This window comes from Chiloscyllium punctatum, chromosome 7 (assembly GCF_047496795.1).
Source record: "Chiloscyllium punctatum isolate Juve2018m chromosome 7, sChiPun1.3, whole genome shotgun sequence".
In the NCBI taxonomy this organism is placed as follows: Eukaryota; Metazoa; Chordata; class Chondrichthyes; order Orectolobiformes; family Hemiscylliidae; genus Chiloscyllium; species Chiloscyllium punctatum.
In genome coordinates this window covers 29,061,192-29,082,378 of record NC_092745.1, presented here as the reverse complement: position 1 = coordinate 29,082,378, position 21,187 = coordinate 29,061,192, and the positions used below count along the sequence as shown (strand labels likewise).

At 51.2% G+C, this 21,187-nt stretch overlaps 1 protein-coding gene across 1 annotated transcript in view; it reads left to right on the top strand.

Moving 5' to 3' along the window:
- Window positions 1-21,187, top strand: part of LOC140479529 (probable voltage-dependent R-type calcium channel subunit alpha-1E) — a 1,102,593-nt gene that overhangs the window by 363,000 nt on the left and 718,406 nt on the right. The window lies entirely within an intron of this gene.

Sequence of the window (21,187 nt, the reverse complement as noted above, 5' to 3'; positions counted from 1 at the left end):
CTGACCCTCACTCACTCACTGACGCACCCACTCACTCAATGTCCACCCACTCACTCACTGACCTGCCACTCACTCACTGACCCTCACACTCACTCACTGACCCCCACACTCACTCACTGACCCTATACTCACTCACTGACCCTCACACTCACTCACTGACCCCCACACTCACTCACTGACCCCACACTCACTCACTGACCCCCACACTCACTCACTGACCCTCGTGCTCACTCACTGACCCCCACGCTCACTCACTGACCCCCACTCTCACTCACTGACCCCCGTGCTCACTCACTGACCCCACGCTCACTCACTGACCCCCACACTCACTGACTGACCCCCACACTCACTGACTGACCCCACACTCACTCATTGACCCTCACATTCACTCACTAACCCCACACTCACTCACTGACCCCCACACTCACTCACGGACCCTCGTGCTCACTCACTGACCCCACGCTCACTCACTGACCCCCACACTCACTGACTGACCCCCACACTCACTGACTGACCCCACACTCACTCATTGTCCCTCACATTCACTCACTAACCCCACACTCATTCACTGACCCCACATTCACTCACTGATCCCACACTCCCTCACTGACCCCACATTCACTCACTGACCCCCACACTCACTCACTGACTCCACACTCACTCACTGACCCCCACACTCACTCACTAACCCCACACTCACTCACTGGCCCCACGCTCACTCACTGACCCCCACACTCACTCACAAACTCCACACTCACTCACTGACCCCCACACTCACTCACTAACCCCGCACTCACTGACTGACCCCCACACTCACTCACTGACCCCACACTCACTCACTGAACCCACTCTCAACCACTGACCCCCACACTCACTCACTGACCCCACACTCACTCATTGACCCACACACTCACTCACTGACCCCCACACTCACTCACTGACCCTCACACTCACTGACTGACCCCCACACTCACTCATTGACCCTCACATTTACTCACTAACCCCACACTCACTCACTGACCCCACATTCACTCACTGATCCCACACTCCCTCACTGACCCCACATTCACTCACTGACCCCCACACTCACTCACTAACCCCACACTCCCTCACTGACCCCACATTCACTCACTGACCCCCACACTCACTCACTAACCCCACACTCCCTCACTGACCCCACATTCACTCACTAACCCCACACTCACTCACTGGCCCCACGCTCACTCACTGACCCCCACACTCACTCACTAACCCCACACTCACTCACTGACCCCCACTCTCACTCACTAACCCCGCATTTACTCACTGACCCCCACGCTCACTCACCGACCCCACACTCACTCACTGACCCCCACGCTCACTCACTGATCCCCCCACTCACTCACTGACCCCACTCTCACCCACTGACCCCCACACTCACTCACTGACCCACACACTCACTCACTGACCCCCACACTCACTCACTGACCCTCACACTCACTCACTGACCCCCACACTCACTCACGAACCCCACACTCACTCACTGATCCCCACATTCACTCACTGACACCCCCCCACTCACTCACTGACCCCCACACTCACTCACTGACCTCACACTCACTCACTGGTCCCCACACTTACTCACTGACGCCCCCTCCCCACTCACACTCTGACCCCACATTCACTCACTGAACTCCCACACTCACTCACTGACCCCACGCTCACTCACTGACCCCACACTCACTCACTGACCCCCACACTCACTCATTGACCCTCACATTCACTCACTGAACTCCCACACTCACTCACGAACCCCACACTCACTCACTGACCCCCCACACTCTGTCACTGACACGCCCCCCACTCACTGACCCCACATTCACTCATTGACCCCCACACTCATTCACTGATCCCCACACTCACTCACTGACCCCACACACACTCATTGACCCCCACACTCATTCACTGATCCCCACACTCACTCACTGACCCCACACACACTCACTGACCCTCACACTCACTCACTGAGCCCCACGCTCACTCACTGACCCTCACACTCACTCACTGAGCCCCACGCTCACTCACTGACCCTCACACTCACTCACTGACCTACACACTCACTCACTGACCCCCACACTCACTCACTGACTCCACACTCACTCACTGACCCCCACACACACTCACTGACCTACACACTTACTCACTGACCCCACACTCACTCACTGACCCTCACACTCACTCACTGACCCTCACACTCACTCACTGATCCCCACATTCACTCACTGACCCTCACACTCACTCACTGACCCTCACACTCACTCACTGACCCTCACACCCTCTCACTGACCGCACACTCACTCACTGACCCTCACACTCACTCACTGACCCTCACACTCACTCACTGATCCCTACATTCACTCACTGACCCTCACACTCACTCACTGACCCTCACACTCACTCACTGATCCCCACATTCACTCACTGACCCTCACACTCACTCACTGACCCTCACACTCACTCACTGACCCTCACACTCACTCACTGACCCCACACTCACTCACTGATCCCCACATTCACTCACTGACCCTCACACTCACTCAGTGACCCCCACACTCACTCACTGACCTACACACTCACTCACTGGCCCCACGCTCACTCACTGACCCCACAGTTGCTCACTGACCCTCATACGCACTCACTGACCCCCCACATTCACTCACTAACCCTCACACTCACTCACTGACCCTCACACTCACTCACTGATCCCCACACTCACTCACTGATCCCCACATTCACTCACTGACCCTCACACTCACTCACTGACCCTCACACTCACTCACTGATCCCACACTCACTCACTGATCCCCACATTCACTCACTGACCCTCACACTCACTCACTGACCCTCACACTCACTCACTGATCCCCACATTCACTCACTGACCCTCACACTCACTCACTGACCCTCACACTCACTCACTGACCCTCACACTCACTCACTGATCCCCACATTCACTCACTGACCCTCACACTCACTCACTGACCCTCACACTCACTCACTGATCCCCACATTCACTCACTGACCCTCACACTCACTCACTGACCCTCACACTCACTCACTGATCCCCACATTCACTCACTGATCCCCACACTCACTCACTGATCCCCACACTCACTCACTGATCCCCACATTCACTCACTGACCCTCACACTCACTCACTGAACCCCTACACTCACTCACTGACCCCCGCACTCACTCACTGACTCCACCCTCATTCACTGACCCCCCACACACACTCACTGACCCACACACTCACTCACTGGCCCCACGCTCACTCACTGACCCCACACACTCACTCAATAACCCCACACTCACTCATTGACCCTCACATTCACTCACTAACCCCACACTCACTCAATAACCCCACACTCACTCACTGACCCCCCACTCTCACTCCCTGACTCTATATTCACTCCCTTCCATCCACACTCACTCACTGGACCACACTCACTCACTGACCCCACACTCACTCACTGACCCTACACTCACTCACTGACCCCCACACTCACTCACTGACCCCACACTCACTCACTGACCCTCACACTCACTCACTGACCCCCACACTCACTCACTGACCCTACACTCACTCACTGACCCTCACACTCACTCACTGACCCCCACACTCACTCACTGACCCTACACTCACTCACTGACCCTCACACTCACTCACTGACCCCCACACTCACTCACTGACCCCACACTCACTCACTGACCCCCACACTCACTCACTGACCCTCGTGCTCACTCACTGACCCCCACGCTCACTCACTGACCCCCACTCTCACTCACTGACCCCCGTGCTCACTCACTGACCCCACGCTCACTCACTGACCCCCACACTCACTGACTGACCCCCACACTCACTGACTGACCCCACACTCACTCATTGACCCTCACATTCACTCACTAACCCCACACTCACTCACTGACCCCCACACTCACTCACGGACCCTCGTGCTCACTCACTGACCCCACGCTCACTCACTGACCCCCACACTCACTGACTGACCCCCACACTCACTGACTGACCCCACACTCACTCATTGTCCCTCACATTCACTCACTAACCCCACACTCATTCACTGACCCCACATTCACTCACTGATCCCACACTCCCTCACTGACCCCACATTCACTCACTGACCCCCACACTCACTCACTGACTCCACACTCACTCACTGACCCCCACACTCACTCACTAACCCCACACTCACTCACTGGCCCCACGCTCACTCACTGACCCCCACACTCACTCACAAACTCCACACTCACTCACTGACCCCCACACTCACTCACTAACCCCGCACTCACTGACTGACCCCCACGCTCACTCACTGATCCCCCCACTCACTCACTGAACCCACTCTTAACCACTGACCCCCACACTCACTCACTGACCCCACACTCACTCATTGACCCACACACTCACTCACTGACCCCACACACACTCATTGATCCCCACACTCACTCAGTGACGCCCGCCCCACTCACTCACTGACCCCACACTCACTCCCAAACCCTCACACTCACTCAATGACCCCCACACTCACTCACTGATCCCATACTCACTCACTGACCCTCACACGCACTCACTGACCCTACACTCACTCACTGACCCTCACAGTCACTCACTGACCCTACACTCACTCACTGACCCTCACAGTCACTCACTGACCCTACACTCACACACTGATCCCCACATTCACTCACTGACGCACCCACTCACTCAATGTCCACCCACTCACTCACTGACCTGCCACTCACTCACTGACCCTCACACTCACTCACTGACCCCACACTCACTCACTGACCCCACACTCACTCACTGACCCTTATCCGCACTCACTGACCCCACAGCCACTCATTGACCCTCACACTCACTCACTGATCCCCACATTCACTCACTGACCCCACACTCACTCACTGACCCCCACACTCACTCACTGATCCCCACATTCACTCACTGACCCCACACTCACTCACTGACCCACACACTCACTCACTAACCCCACACTCACTCACTGACCCCACACTCCCTCATTGACCCTCACATTCACTCACTCACCCCACGCACACTCACTGACCCCTACATTCACTCGCTGACACCTACATTCACTCACTGACCCCACACTCACTCCCAAACCCTCACACTCACTCACTGATCCCATACTCACTCACTGACTGACCACTCACTCACTGATCCCACACTCATCCACTGTCCCACACTCTCACTCACTGACTCCACACTCACTCACTGATCCACACGCTGTCTCACTGACCCCACACTCACTAACCCCCACACTCACTCACTGACCCCATGCTCACTCAATGATCCCCACTATTACTCACTGACGCCCACCCCACTCACTCACTGACCCTCACACTCACTCACTGAACCCCACATTCACTCACTGACCCTCACACTCACTCACTGACCCTCACACTCACTCACTGATCCCCACATTCACTCACTGACCCCCCACTCACTCACTGACCCCACACTCACGCACTGACCCCACACTCACTCCCAAACCCTCACACTCACTCACTGACCCCACACTCACTCCCAAACCCTCACACTCACTCACTGATCCCATACTCACTCACTGACTGACCACTCACTCACTGATCCCACACTCATCCACTGACCCCCACACTCACTCACTGACCCTCAGACTTACTCACTGACCCCACACTTACTCACTGACCCTCAGACTCACTCACTGACCCCACACTCACTCACTGACCCCCCACACACTCACTGACCCCCACACTCAATCACTGACCCTCCTCTCATTCACTAACCCACCCACTCACTCTCTGACCACACATTCACTCACTGACCCACCCACTCACTCTCTGACCACACATTCACTCACTGACCCACCCACTCACTCACTGACCCCACGCTCACTCACTGACCCTCACATTAACTCACTAACCCCACACTCTCTCACTGACACCCCCCCACTCACTCACCGACCCCCACACTCAGTCACTGACCCCACGCTCACTCACTAACCCCCACTCTCACTCACTGACCCCACACTCACTCACTGACCCCACACTCACTCACTGACCCCACATTCACTCACTGACCCCATGCTCACTCACTGACCCTCACATTAACTCACTAACCCCACACTCTCTCACTGACACCCCCCCACTCACTCACCGACCCCCACACTCACTCACTGACCCCACGCTCACTCACTGACCCCACACTTACTCACTGACGCCCCCCCCACTCACTCACTGATCCCCACATTCACACACTGACCCCCCACTCACACACTGACCCCCACACTCATTCACTGACCCCCACACTAACTCACTGATCCACATGCTGTCTCACTGACCCCCATGCTCACTCACTGACCCCACACTCACTCACTGACCCCTCACTCACTCACTGACCCCACATTCACTCACTGACCCCATGCTCACTCAATGATCCCACACTTACTCACTGACGCCCCCCCCACTCACTCACTGATTCCCACATTCACACACTGACCCCCCACTCACTCACTGACCCCCACACTCACTCACTGATCCCCACACTCACTCACTGACCCACACACTCACTCACTGGTCCCCACACTTATTCACTGACCCACACACTCACTCTCTGACCCCTAATTCACTCACTGACCCCCACACTCACTCACTGACCCTCACACTCACTCACTGACCCACACACTCACTCACTGACCCCCACACTCACTCACTGACCCTCACACTCACTCACTGACCCTCACACTCACTCACTGACCCACACACTCACTCACTGACACGCACATTCACTCACTGACACACACATTCACTCACTGAACTCCCACACTCACTCATTGACCCTCACATTCACTCACGAACCACACACTCACTCACGAACCCCACATTCACTCACTGATCCCCACACTCTCTTGCTGACATGCCCCCCACTCACTGACCCCACATTCACTCATTGACGCCCACACACACTCATTGATCCCCACACTCACTCAGTGACGCCCGCCCCACTCACTCACTGACCCCACATTCACTCACTGACCCCACACTCACTCCCAAACCCTCACACTCACTCAATGATCCCCACATTCACTCACTGGCCCTCACACTCACTCACTGACCCTCACACTCACTCACTGATCCCATACTCACTCACTGACCCTCACAGTCACTCACTGACCCTACACTCACTCACTGACCCCACATTCACTCACTGACCCCCACACTCACTCACTGACCCTACACTCACTCAATGATCCCCACATTCACTCACTGGCCCTCACACTCACTCACTGACCCTCACACTCACTCACTGATCCCATACTCACTCACTGACCCTCACAGTCACTCACTGACCCTACACTCACTCACTGACCCCACATTCACTCACTGACCCCCACACTCACTCACTGACCCTACACTCACTCAATGATCCCCACATTCACTCACTGGCCCTCACACTCACTCACTGACCCTCACACTCACTCACTGATCCCATACTCACTCACTGACCCTCACAGTCACTCACTGACCCTACACTCACTCACTGACCCCACCTTCACTCACTGACCCTCACAGTCACTCACTGACCCTACACTCACTCACTGACCCCACATTCACTCACTGACCCCCACATTCACTCACTGACCCCCACACTCACTCACTGACCCCACATTCACTCACTGACCCCCACATTCACTCACTGACCCCCACACTCACTCACTGACCCTACACTCACTCACTGACCCTCACTCACTCACTGACGCACCCACTCACTCAATGTCCACCCACTCACTCACTGACCTGCCACTCACTCACTGACCCACACACTCACTCACTGACCCCACAGTTGCTCCCTGACCCTCATACGCACTCACTGACCCCACCCCACAGTTGCTCATTGACCCTCACACTCACTCACTGATCCCCTCACTCACCCACTGACCCCCACACTCACTCACTGACCACACACTCACTCACTGACACCACACTCACTCCCAAACCCTCACACTCACTCACTGATCCCCTCACTCACCCATTGACCCCACACTCACTCACTGACCCTCACACTCACTCACTAACCCCACACTTACTAACTGACCCCTCACTCACTAACTGACCCCCACACTCACTCACTGACCCTACACTCCCTCATTGACCCTCACATTCACTCACTCACCCCACACTCACTCACTGAACCCCACCCTCACTCACTGACCCCCACACTCTCTCACTGACACCCCCCCCACTCACTCACTGATCCTCACATTCACTCACTGACACCCCACTCACTCACTGACCCACACACTCACTCACTGACCCCCCACGCACTCACTGACCCACACACTCACTCATTGACCCCCCCACTCACTTACTGACCCCACAGTCACTGCCAAACCCTCACCCTCACTCACTGATCCCATACTCACTCACTGACTGACCACGCACTCACTGATTCAACACTCTTCCACAGTCCCACACTCTCACTCACTGACCCCCCACATGCTCACTGACCCCCACACTCACTCACTGACCCCCACACTCACTCACTGACCCCCCACACGCTCACTGACCCCCACACTCACTCACTGACCCCCACACTCACTCACTGACCCCCCACATGCTCACTGACCCCCCCACTCACTCACTGACCCCCACACTCACTCACTGACCCCCCACACGCTCACTGACCCCCACACTCACTCACTGACCCTCACACTCACTCACTGACCCCCACACTCACTCACTGACCCCCACACTCACTCACTGACCCTCCACACGCTCACTGACCCCCACACTCACTCACTGACCCCCACACTCACTCACTGACCCCCCACATGCTCACTGACCCCCCCACTCACTCACTGACCCCCACACTCACTCACTGACCCCCCACACGCTCACTGACCCCCACACTCACTCACTGACCCCACATTCACTCACTGACCCCATACTCACTTAATGACCCACTCACTCACTCACTGACCCCCAAATTCACTCACTGACCCCACACTCACTCACTTACCCACACGCTCACTCTTTGATCCCCACACTTACTCACTGACCCCTCACTTACTCACTGACCCCACACTTACTCACTGACCCCACACTTACTCACTGACTCCCACACTCACTCACTGATCCCTCACTCATTCACTGACCCCCACACTCACTCACTGACCCCACACTCACTCACTGATCCCCAGACTCACTTGCTGATGCCCCCCACTCACTAACTGACCCCACATTCACTCACTGACCCCACATTCACTCACTGACCCCACACTCACTCACTGACCCCCACACTCACTTGCTGATGCCCCCCACTCACTAACTGACCCCACATTCACTCACTGACCCCACACTCACTCACTGACCCCTCACACTTACTCACTGACCCTCACACTCACTCACTGACCCTCACACGCTCTCACTGACCCACACATTCACTCACTGAACTCCCACACTCACTCACTCTCCCCACGCTCACTCACTAACCCTCACATTCACTCACTGATCCTCACACTCACTGATCCTCACACTCACTCACTGACCCTCACACTCACTCATTGACCCAACACTCACTCACTGACCCCCATACTCACTCACTGACCCTCACACTCACTCACTGACCCCCACACTCACTCACTGACCCCACATTCACTCACTGACCCTCACACTCACTCACTCACCCCTGCACTCACTCACTGACCCCCACACTCAGTCACTGACCCCTACACTCACTCGCTGACACCCACATTCACTCACTGATCCCCACATTCACTCACTGACCCCCCACCCACTCACTGACCCACACACTCACTCACTGACCCCCGCAGTCACTCACTGACCCCCATGCTCACTCACTGATCCCCACACTCTCTCACTGACACCACCCCACTCACTCACTGACCCCACTTGCACTCACTGAGCCCCCACACACATTCACTGACCCACACACTCACTCACTGACCCCATGCTCACTCAATGATCCCCAGACTTACTCACTGACGCTCTCCCCCCCTCACTCACTGATCCCCACATTCACTCACTGACCCCCCACTCACTCACTGACCCACACACTCACGCACTGACCCCGTACTCACTCACTCACTGACCCCACACTCACTCCCAAACCCTCACACTCACTCACTGATCCCATACTCACTCACTGACTGACCACTCACTCACTGATCCCACACTCATCCACTGTCCCACACTCTCACTCACTGACCCCGTACGCACTCACTGACCCCACACTCACTCACCCCGTCACACTCACTCATTGACCCCTACACTCACTCACCGACCCCCACACTAACTCACTGATCCACACGCTGTCTCACTGATCCCCACACTCACTCACTGACCCTCACACTCACTCACTGACCCCCCACACTAACCCACTGATCCACACGCTGTCTCACTGACCCCCATGCTCACTTACTGACCCCACACTCACTCACTGACCCCACATTCACTCACTGACCCCATACTCACTCACTGACCCACTCACTCACTCACTGACCCCCAAATTCACTCACTGACCCCACACTCACCCACTTACCCACACGCTCACTCTTTGATCCCCACACTCACTCACTGACCCCTACACTCACTCACTGACCCCACACTCACTCACTGACCCCCTCACTTACTCAATTACCCCCACACTCACTCACTGGCTCCACACTCACTCACTGACCCCACACTCACTCATTGACCCTCACCCTCACTCACTGACCTCACACTCACTTACTGACCCCCACGCTCACTCACTGACCCTCACACTCACTCACTGACCCCACACTCACTCACTGACCCCACACTCACTCACTGACCCCACACTCACTCACTGGCCCCACACTCACTCACTGACTCCACACTCACTCCCTGACCCCCACACTCACTCACTGACCCCACACTCACTCCCTGACCCTCACACTCACTCACTGACCCTCATAGATTCCTTCAATTTACGACTTTCACGTGGATTAATCTTTATCCTCATCGATAAGGAAGTAAAAACATTTGGAATTATGGTCAGTGTTCGTGAATTGATTCCTCACTGGAAGTTCGATAATCTTCATTCCCCAATTCCAGGTGTGGTATCGCCACTTCCCTAGTTGGACCAAGCCCCGGGCACTTAGCAAGTCCCTGCCCAATTAAGGGAAGTTAAAACCACCCACTGTAACAAACCTGGTGTTTTTACATTTTTTTCCATAATCGGTCCACATATCTGTTCCTGTTTATCTCACCTCCTAGCCATTGGGTAGCGTGCAGTACAATCCCATCAAGGTGATTGCACCCTTCCTATTCCTGAGCTTTACTGATGTGGCATTACTGGATGAGCCCGTCAAGGTGTCCTCTCTCTGTCTCTGAAGTTTGGGCTCCAGTTTATCCATTCTGAACCAGCGTTCCTGTAGGTGTGGACCCACCTAAACCTCCCCGAGGGCCCGTATTCTGAAGCTGCAGCACAGAGAGACTGAGAACTACACAGTAAAACACCAACAAAAAAGGGAAGCTGTAAAAATGTCGAAAATGACACAGCGAGAAACCTATAATTACTCAGTAAAAAGCAAACTACACAGTAAGACAGCAACAACAATTATCTGTGGAGAGAGAAACATAGTTAACCTTTCGAGTCTGGTGCAACTCTTCTCCAGAACTGAAATGTATGGGAAATTTTTTTTTTAAACTTCTGACAAAGGCAGAGAAGGAAGGGAAATAGACGGTGTAGACATCCAGTCCACAAGACAAAGGGATTGTTAATGGTGGAGAAAGAGAAAGAGAGGTGGGCAATGCGTGTACGTTAAGAGGTGGAAGGGAGAGAATTGGTCCTTACTGAAAAAATAAACAAGATCCACACATGACACAGCTGAGGAAAGTAGCAGAAATGAGGAACAGTGGCTGTGCGGTCAGTGTCTGCAATTATGGAATTCAGTGTGGACACCGAGTCTGTCAAGTCCCTCAGCAGAAAATGAGATGTTGTCCCTCAGTTTTGTCTTGTGTTTCAGTGGAATGTTGCAGCAGGTCCAGAACAGAGATGTCAGCTTGAGAGCAAGGTGGGTTACTGAAACAGGGAACCACTGGGAGGTCAGGCTCACTCCGACTGACTCTGTTTCCTCACAGCGATCACCTGGCCTGTGTTTGGTGTTTAGCTTAGAGAGATTTTAGCTCTCCACCCTCGAGGCTCACTGCCTTTATTCCTGATGAAGGGCTTTTGCCCGAAACGTCGATTTTCCTGCTCCTTGGATGCTGCCTGACCTGCTGTGCTTTTCCAGCGCCACTCTGATCTAAACTCTGGTTTCCAGCATCTGCAGTCCTCACTTTTGCCTGTGTTTAGTGTTGTCAATGTAAAGAAGGCCACTATGTGAGCAGGGAGTGCAGGAGATCAGATTGAGTGAAGGACAAGCAAAACACGACTTCACTTGGAAGGTGTGTTTGGGACCTTTGACAGTGATGAGGGGAGAAGTGGTTAGGTTTTGCCTTTATATTCATAAAACACCTTGAATGTAATGGAACCACCCAAGATTCATGCCAGGAGTACTAAACACAAAGGATGACACTGAACTGCAGGAAGATGTATTGGTCACAATGACAAAGCGACTAAAAAGTGAGTTTTCCAAGGGAAAGATTGACACAGAGAGAAGACAAGGTTTAAGGAGGCTGAGGTTGAGACTGGGGCCTATTCACCTGAGGGTTTGGCCACCAACGGAGAAGTGACGGACACAGAGGAGGCCAGAATGAACATAGAACAATACAGCTCAGAACAGGCCCCTTTGGCCCTCGATGTCGCGCCAACCAGTGAACTATTCTCAGCTCATCCCCCTACACGATCCCTAAAATCACCCATGTGCTTATCACGCACATGAAATCAGCACGAGATGATGGCCACAGAGGTCGTGAAGGGGAGAGGCCACAGAAAGACATGAAAACAACAATTTGCATTTTCAGATGAAGGTGCTGTTTGACTGGGAATCGGCGAATGAGATTCAGTGATACGGGGCAGCAGAGTTTAAATGACCTGAGCATTGTAGAGGGGAAAATGGTGATAGCAGGCAGGAGTGTGGAGGGGTTTAGAGGTAACTAGAAGCATGGCTGAAGGTTACAGGAACAAATGAGTTGAGAAAAGGGTGAAGGTGAGTTCTAGAGTCATAGAGTCAAACAGCACAGAAACAGACCCTTTGACCCAATCCATCCACACTGACCAGGTTTCCGAAATTGAACGAGTTCTACTTGCCTGCATTTGGCCCCAGTCTCTCTAACTCTTTCCATGTACCTGTCCAAATGTCTTTTAGATGTTACTGTACCCGCCTCTCCCACTTCCTCTGGCAGCTCAGTCTATATAGGTACTGCCCTCTGTGGGAAAAAGTTGCCCCTCAGGCCCCTTTTAAATCTTTCTTCTCTCACCTTAAACCTATGTCCTCTAGTTTTGGACTCCACTACCCTCAGGAAAACACCTTCGCTATTCATCTTATCTACTTCTGATTTTATAAACCTCCACAAGGTCACCCCTCAGCCTCCTACACTCTAGGGAACAAAGTCCTCGCCTATCCAGCCTCTCCTTATAACTCAAACCCTCCAGTCTCGGTGACATCCTTGTAAATCCTTTTTGGACCCTTTCCAGTTTAGTGACATCCTTCCTATAGAAGGGGGAATAGCACTGTAAATACTACTCCAAATGTGGTCTTAACAATACCTTGTACAACCATAATATGACATCCCAACTCCTGTACTCAGTGCTCTGACCAATGAAAGCAAGTGTGTGAAATGCCTTCTTCACCTCCCTGTCTACCTGTGACGCCAGTCTCAAGGAACCATGGACCTGCACCCCCTGGACCTCTTTGTTCGACATTAACTGTGTCAGTCCTGCCCTGGTTTGGCTTAGCAAAATGCAATACCTCACATTTTGTTAAAATGGCAGAGGGTCGAGATTCAGTGAGAAGCAGGACGCGGGGCAAGAGAATTTTGATGACTTGAGGAAACAGTGTTGGATAGCAAGCAGGAGTGTGGGGGGGAGTCGAGTTGCAACTAGAGATATGGCTGAAGATTACGGGAGAAAATTGACTCACTAAAATGGAACGCTTGTGTTTATCTAAATTAAACTCCATCTGCCGTTCTTCATCCCACTGGTCCAGTTGATCGAGACCGTGCTGTATTCCCAGATAACCTTCTTCACTCTCCATTATATTATATTTTGTCATCTGTATACTTATGAACCACGCCTCATATTCATAGAATCATAGAGTTGGTATTCATAGAATTCCGACAATGTGGAAATATCCTTTTGGGCCAACAAGTCCACACCAACTCCCCAAAGAGCTGCCTACCCAGACTCCACCCCTCCCCCCCCAACTCTATCCCGGTAACCTTGCATTTCCCATGGCTAATTCACCCTAAGCATCCCTGTAGACTATGGGCAATTTAGCCTGGCCAGTCCACCTAAACTGCACACCTTCATACAGTGGGAAGAAACTGGAGCACCCACAGGAAACCCATGTAGACATGGCGGAAGATGTGCAAACTCCACACAGACAGTCATCCAAGGCTGGAATTAAAACTTGGTTCCTGGTGCTGTGAGTTAGCCTCCTAAATTCTCATCCAAATCATTTATATAAATGACAAATAACAGTGGACCCAGCACCAATCCCTGTGACATACTGCTGTTCACAGGCCTCCAGTCTGAACAGGAACCCTCTACAACCATGGGCGGCACAGTGGCACAGTGGTTAGCACTGCTGCCTCACAGCACCAGGGTCTCAGGTTCAATTCCCACCTCAGGCGACTGTCTGTGTGGAGTTTGCACATTCTCCCCGTGTCTGTGTGGGTTTCCTCCGGGTGCTCCGGTTTCCTCCCACAGTCCAAAGATGTGCAGGTTCGGTGAGTTGGCCATGCTAAATTGTCCCATAGTGTTAGGTCCATTAGTCAGAAGAGTCTGGATGGGTTGCTCTTCAGACGGTCGGTGTGGACTTGTTGGGCTGATTTCCACACTGTAGGGAATCTAATCTAATCAACCACCCTCTACCTCCCATTATCAAGCCAATTTTGTATCCAATTGGCTAGCTCCCCCTCGATCTCATGTGAACTACCCTTACTTGCCAGTTTCCCATGCCGAACCTTGTCGAAGGCCTTGCTAAAGTTGATGTTGATAACATCTACTATTCTGCCTTCATCTATCTTCTTTGTCACCTCTTCAGAAAATTCAGTTAAGTTTGTGAGACACAATTTCCCATATAAAAGCCATGCTGTCTATCCCTAATCAGTCTTTGCCTTTCCAATATACATGTTGATTCTGTCTCTCAGAATCCCTTCCAACAGCTTAGTCATCACTGATGTTAGACTCACTGGTCTGTAGTTCCCTGGCTTTTCCTTGTAGCCTTTCTTAAATAATGGCACATTAGTCAGCTGCCAGTCTTCTGACCCCTCAATCGTGACTGTTGGCGATACAAATATCACTGCTAGGGGTCCCACAATTTCATTCCTAGCTTCCTGCAGTGTCCTAAGATACAATTGTGTTCCAAGAGCACAAAAAGGGCAACCGCAGAGATGGGACTGGTGTTGCAGGTTCCTGTCATGGTGAAACGTAACAGCATGATTGGGAGCTGAGAGGTTTAATGTCAGCTGTTAGAACATAGTACAGTACAGGCCCTTCAGCCCATGATGTTGTGCTGAGCATTTATCTCAATCTAACCCACACAGCCCTCAGTTTACTGACGTCTATGAGCTTGTCCAGCAGTCACTTAAATGTCCCCAATGTCTCTGACTCTACCACCGCTAACAGTACATTCCACACACCCACCACTCTCTGAGTAAAGAACCTACCTCTGACATCACCCCCATACCTTCCTCCAATCACCTTAAAATTACGACCCCCCGTGACAGCCATTTCTGCCCTGGGGAAAGTCTCTGGCTGTCTACCCTGTCTATGCTTCTCATTACCTTGTACATCTCTATCAAGTCCCCGCTCTTTCTCCTTCTCTCCGGTGTGAAAAGTTCTAGCTCACTCAACCTCTTTTCATAAGATATGTCCTCCAGTCCAGGAGCATCCTGGTAAATCTCCTCTGCACCCTCTCTAAAACATCTACATCCTTCCTATAATGAGGCGACCAGAGCTGGATACAATATTCCAAGTGTGGTCTAACCAGGGTTTTATAGAGCTGCAGCAAAACCTTGCGGCTCTTAAACTCAATCCCCCTGCTAATGAAAGCCAAAACACCATGTGCCTTTTTAAAAGCCCTATAAACTTGGGTACTGACTTGAGGGATCTATGTATGTGGACCCCAAGGTCCCACTGTTCCTGCACACTGCCAGGAATCCTGTCTTTAACCCTGTATTCAGCACTCAAATTTGACCTTCCAAAATGAATCACTTCACATTTATCCAGATTGAACTCCATCTGCCACTTCTCAGCCCAGCTCTGCATCCTGTCAATGTCCTTATTGTAGTCTGCAACAGCCCTCGGTACTATCTACAACACCACTGACCTTTGTGTCATCGGCAAACTTACTAACCCACCCGTCCACTTCTTCATCCAAGTTATTTATAAAAACTACAAAGAGCAGAGACTCAAGAACATTTCCCTGCAGGACACCATTGGTCACCAACCTCCAGGCGGAATACATTCCATCCATTATCACTCACTGTCTTCTACCTCCTAACTTTCTGAATGAGCCTACCATAGGGAACCTTATCAAACGCCATACTGAAATCCATATACACCACATCCACTGTTCGACCTTCGTCAACCTGTCTCATCACATCCTCAAAGAACTCAATAAGGCTTGTGAGGCATGACCTGCCCCTCGCCAAGCCATGCTGACTATCGTTAATCAGACTATGTTTCTCCAAACAGTCATAAATCCTATATCTCAGAATATTTTCCAGTACCTTGCATACCACAGACGTAAGACTGACTGGTCTGTAATTCCCAGGGATTTGCCTATTTACTTTCTTGAATAGAACAACATTTGCCTCCTTCCAATCATCCGTTAATACTCCCCGGAGAGTGAGGATGCAAAGATCCTCGCCAGAGGCATGGCAATCTCATTCCTCGCTTCCTGTAGTAATGTTGGATATATCTGGTCTGGCCTTGGGGACTTATCTATCTTGATGCTTCCCAGAATTTCCAGCAAATCCACTTCCTTAATATCAATCTGTTCAAGCCTATTAACCTGGTCCACAGTGTTCTCAATACCAAGCAAGGTCCCTCTCTCTAGTGAATTCTAAAGTAAAAAACTCACTTAGGGCCCCCCTTACCTTACCTTACCCAGGCACAAGTTCCCTACACTATCCCTGATCAACCCTACCCTCTCTCTGATCATTTTCTTATTCCTCTCGTAAGTATAGAATGCCTTTGTGTTTTCCCTTATCCTTCCAGCCAGGTGTTTTTCGTGCTCCCTCCTACCTCTCCTCAGTCCATTTTTGAGTTCTTTCCTAGTTACGCTGTAATCCTCTAACACTGCCTGCTCCTTGCTTCCTCAACCTTAAGTAAGCTTCCTTCTTCCTCTTGACAAGAAGCTCCTCTTCTCTTGTCATCCGAGGCTCCTTCACCTTACCATTCCTTGCCTGTCTCAGTGGGACAAAGTTATCCAACACTTGCAACAAGTGCTCCTTAAACAGCCTCCACATTTCTGTTGTGTATTTCCCATAGAATAATTGTTCCCAATTTATACTCCACAGCTCTTGTCTAATACCAGTATAATTTTCCCCTTCTCTCGTTAAATATCTTCCCATACTGTCTGTTCCTATCTCTCCCCGTGGCTATAGTCAATGTTACTGAAATGCTCTCCCACTGAGAGATCTGACACCTAGCCTGGCTCGTTGCCCAGCACCAAATCCAATATGGCCTCCTCCCTCGTCAGTCTGCCTACATGTTGAGTCAGGAATCCTTCCTGGACACACCTGACAAAATCGGCTCCATCTAGATCATCTGCACTGAGGAGGTTCCAATCAATATTGGGAAAGTTGAAGTCACCCATAACAACAACTCTGTTACATCTGCACCTTTCCAAGATCTGCTATCCAATCTTCCAATCTGTTCTTCCATCTCTCTGCTGCTATTGGGGTGTTTATGGACAACACCCAATAAAGTGACTGCTCCTTTCCTGTTCCTGACTCCCACCCACACTGACTCAGTAGACAAACCCTCCTCAACAACCTCCTTTTCTGCAGCTGTGATGATGCACTCTCTGATTAACAGTGCTACTCCCCCTCCTCTTTTACACCCCTCCCTGTTCTTTTTAAAAGATCTAAACCCTGGAACACCCAGCAACCATTCCTGTCCCTGTGAAATCCATGTCTCTGTTATGGCTTCAACATTGTAATTCCAAGTACTGATCCATGCTGTAAGTTTATCACTCTTATTCCTGACACTCCTTGCATTGAAACAGACACACTTTAACCCATCCCTTTGTCCTATCAACTGTGTATCCTTTCTGACAGTCTCTGCATTCTATTTCTGCCAGTTCAATAACTACCTTCTCCCCTGTTTTGCAGGACTCATTCCCCCTGCCAAACTCATTTAAATCCTCCCAAAGTGCTCTAGCAAATCTCCTGCCCCTCCATTGGTGCCCTTTCATGTTACAGGTCCCATCTTCCCCAGAAGGTACCCCAGAGATCTATGTATCTGAAGCCCTCCCTCCTGCACCAGCCCTGTAGCCACGTGTTTAGCTGCACTCATTCCCTGTTCCTCGCCTCACTAACACGTGGCACCGGTAGTAATCCTGAGATTACCACTCTGCTCGTCCTGCTTTTTAGCTTCCAATCTAACTCCCTGAAATCGCTTTTTAGATCATCATCCCTTTTCCTGGCTATGTCATTTAGGCCAGTGTGCACCACAACTTCTGGCTGCTCACCCTCCCCCTTCAGATTCTTGTACACTTAATCAAAGACATCCCTGGTACTTGGGAGGCAACATACCTTCGGGAGTCCCGTTCGTGACCACAGAATCTCCTGTCTGTTCCTCTAGCTATTGAGTCTCCTACCACAAGCGTTTTTCTATTGTCCCTAATTCCCTTCTGAGCCGCAGAGCCAGGCTCAGTGCCAGAGACATGGTCACAATGGCGTTCCCCAGTAGGCTGACCCCCCAACAGCATCCAAAGCGATATACTTATTATTGAGGGGAACGGCCACAGGGGATCCCTGCACTGCCTACCTGTTCCCTTTCCGTCCTCTGACTGCAACCCATCTACCTTTATCCTGTATCTGAGGTGTGACTACCTCCTTGTAACTCCTCTCTCTTACCCCCTCTACCTCCCAAATGATCCGACGTTCATCCAGCTCCAGTTCCCTAACGCGGTTTCCGAGGAGGTGGAGTTGGGTGCACTTCCCGCAGATGAAGTCAGTGGGGACATGAGTGGTGACCCTTACCTCCCACATCCTACAGTAGGAGCCAGGGAAGAGGGATGGAGTCAGCTGCTTGTGAACAGAGATAGACCTTGGAGCAGGGAGACAGGTCAAGTGGCTCAATTCTTTCCCGAACAGGTTGTTCTTCCGTAATGTGATGATTGTGGTCTTGTGCAACTCCACATTATAGAAAAACCGCACTTTAGAAACAACACTTAAAGTGTTAGCAATGTAATCGTGTTACAGTGAACCCATGTTTTAAAAGGTTGCACTTTAGAAATAGTGTCCCCAACTCATCAACCGCGTTACAGCCAATTCACGTCAACGAGGTGCCCGTTATGGCAGAACGACCTGTATTGAATTGGATGGAGTGACAGGAGCAACATCAGAGTCTTCACAGAAAATCATGATTTGGAGATGCCGGTGTTGGACTGGGGTGTAACAAGTTAAAAATCACACAGCACCAGGTTATAGTCCAACAGGTTTAATTGGAAGCACGAGCTTTCAGAGCGTCACTCCTTCATCAGGTGGTAGTGTCAGGTGGATGAAGGAGCGTCGCTCCGAAAGCTAGTGCTTCCAATTAAACCTGTCGGACCATAACCTGGTGTTGTGTGATTTTTAACTTCACAGAAAGTGCCATTCAAGTGTGACAGCCTCAGGCTGTTCCAGACAACTTTCAACCAATTTTTTACCACTGCTGTAAAAATGCAGGGAACACGGGCTAGTCTGTGCCCAGTAAGCTGCTACAAACAGCATGGTGACAATAGTCAGGTAATGGGATTTTGAGGTGTTGGTGTAACTAGGACTCTGTGTGCGTATGTGTGTATATACATGCGTGTATGTACTTGTGTGGTATTGTGTAAATACTTGTGTGTGAACGTGTCTGGGTATTTGCATATGTGTGTGTCTGTGTATGTTTGTATATGTACATGTCTGTGTGTGTTTACGTATGTGTTTGTGTACCTTTGTGTATACATACATGTGTGTGTGAATGCGTCTATGTATGTTTAAATATGTACATGTCTGTAAGTGTGTCTGTGTACATGTGTACACGTGTGTATGTGTGTTTGAATGTGTCAGTGAACATGTGCAAGCGTGTGTGTAAGTGCCTGTGTATACATACATATATGTCTCTGTGTGTTTGCATACTTATATATCTACATGTGTATTTGTGTTTATGAATGTGTCTGTGTACTTATATATGCACATGTCTGTGGGTATATGTGTGTTTACGTATGTACGTGTCTGTGTATGTATCGCCATGTCTTGTGTGTGTACACTGTGCCTGTGTAGTCACCATCCTTTGTTAAACCAAGTTGTGGGCCCCTTCACTGAGACAGCAGATGAGGCCTGTCCATCTTGTTAATATTGCCAGTCTCCACATGCGCTCGAGCCCATCTTCTGCCAAAGCCCTGATCTAAAACTCCAGTCTCCAGGTCCGGCCTAGCAGCAAGTCCCTTTTGCTCAATGCTTCGTTACTCCCTGACCCACATTAACACCCTGACCGGCAAAGGATCAGCTTTCCAATTCCCATCTCAGATCTAAGGCCTAAATCCAAGTCTCTGAGTGACCCATTCCCCAAGAGACAGAGATTGACTTGTGGAGTTGTGCAGAACAGAATTGAATAGTGGGGTAAAATGAAACCAGCTCATCTTAGAACCAAAGAATCTCTACAGTGCAGATGGAGGATATTTGGCCGATTGAGTTTGCACCAGCCCTCTGAAGATCCTCTCCCATTCATCTCCTGTATTTTCCATGGCTAATCCACCTAGCCTGCACATCCCTGGAC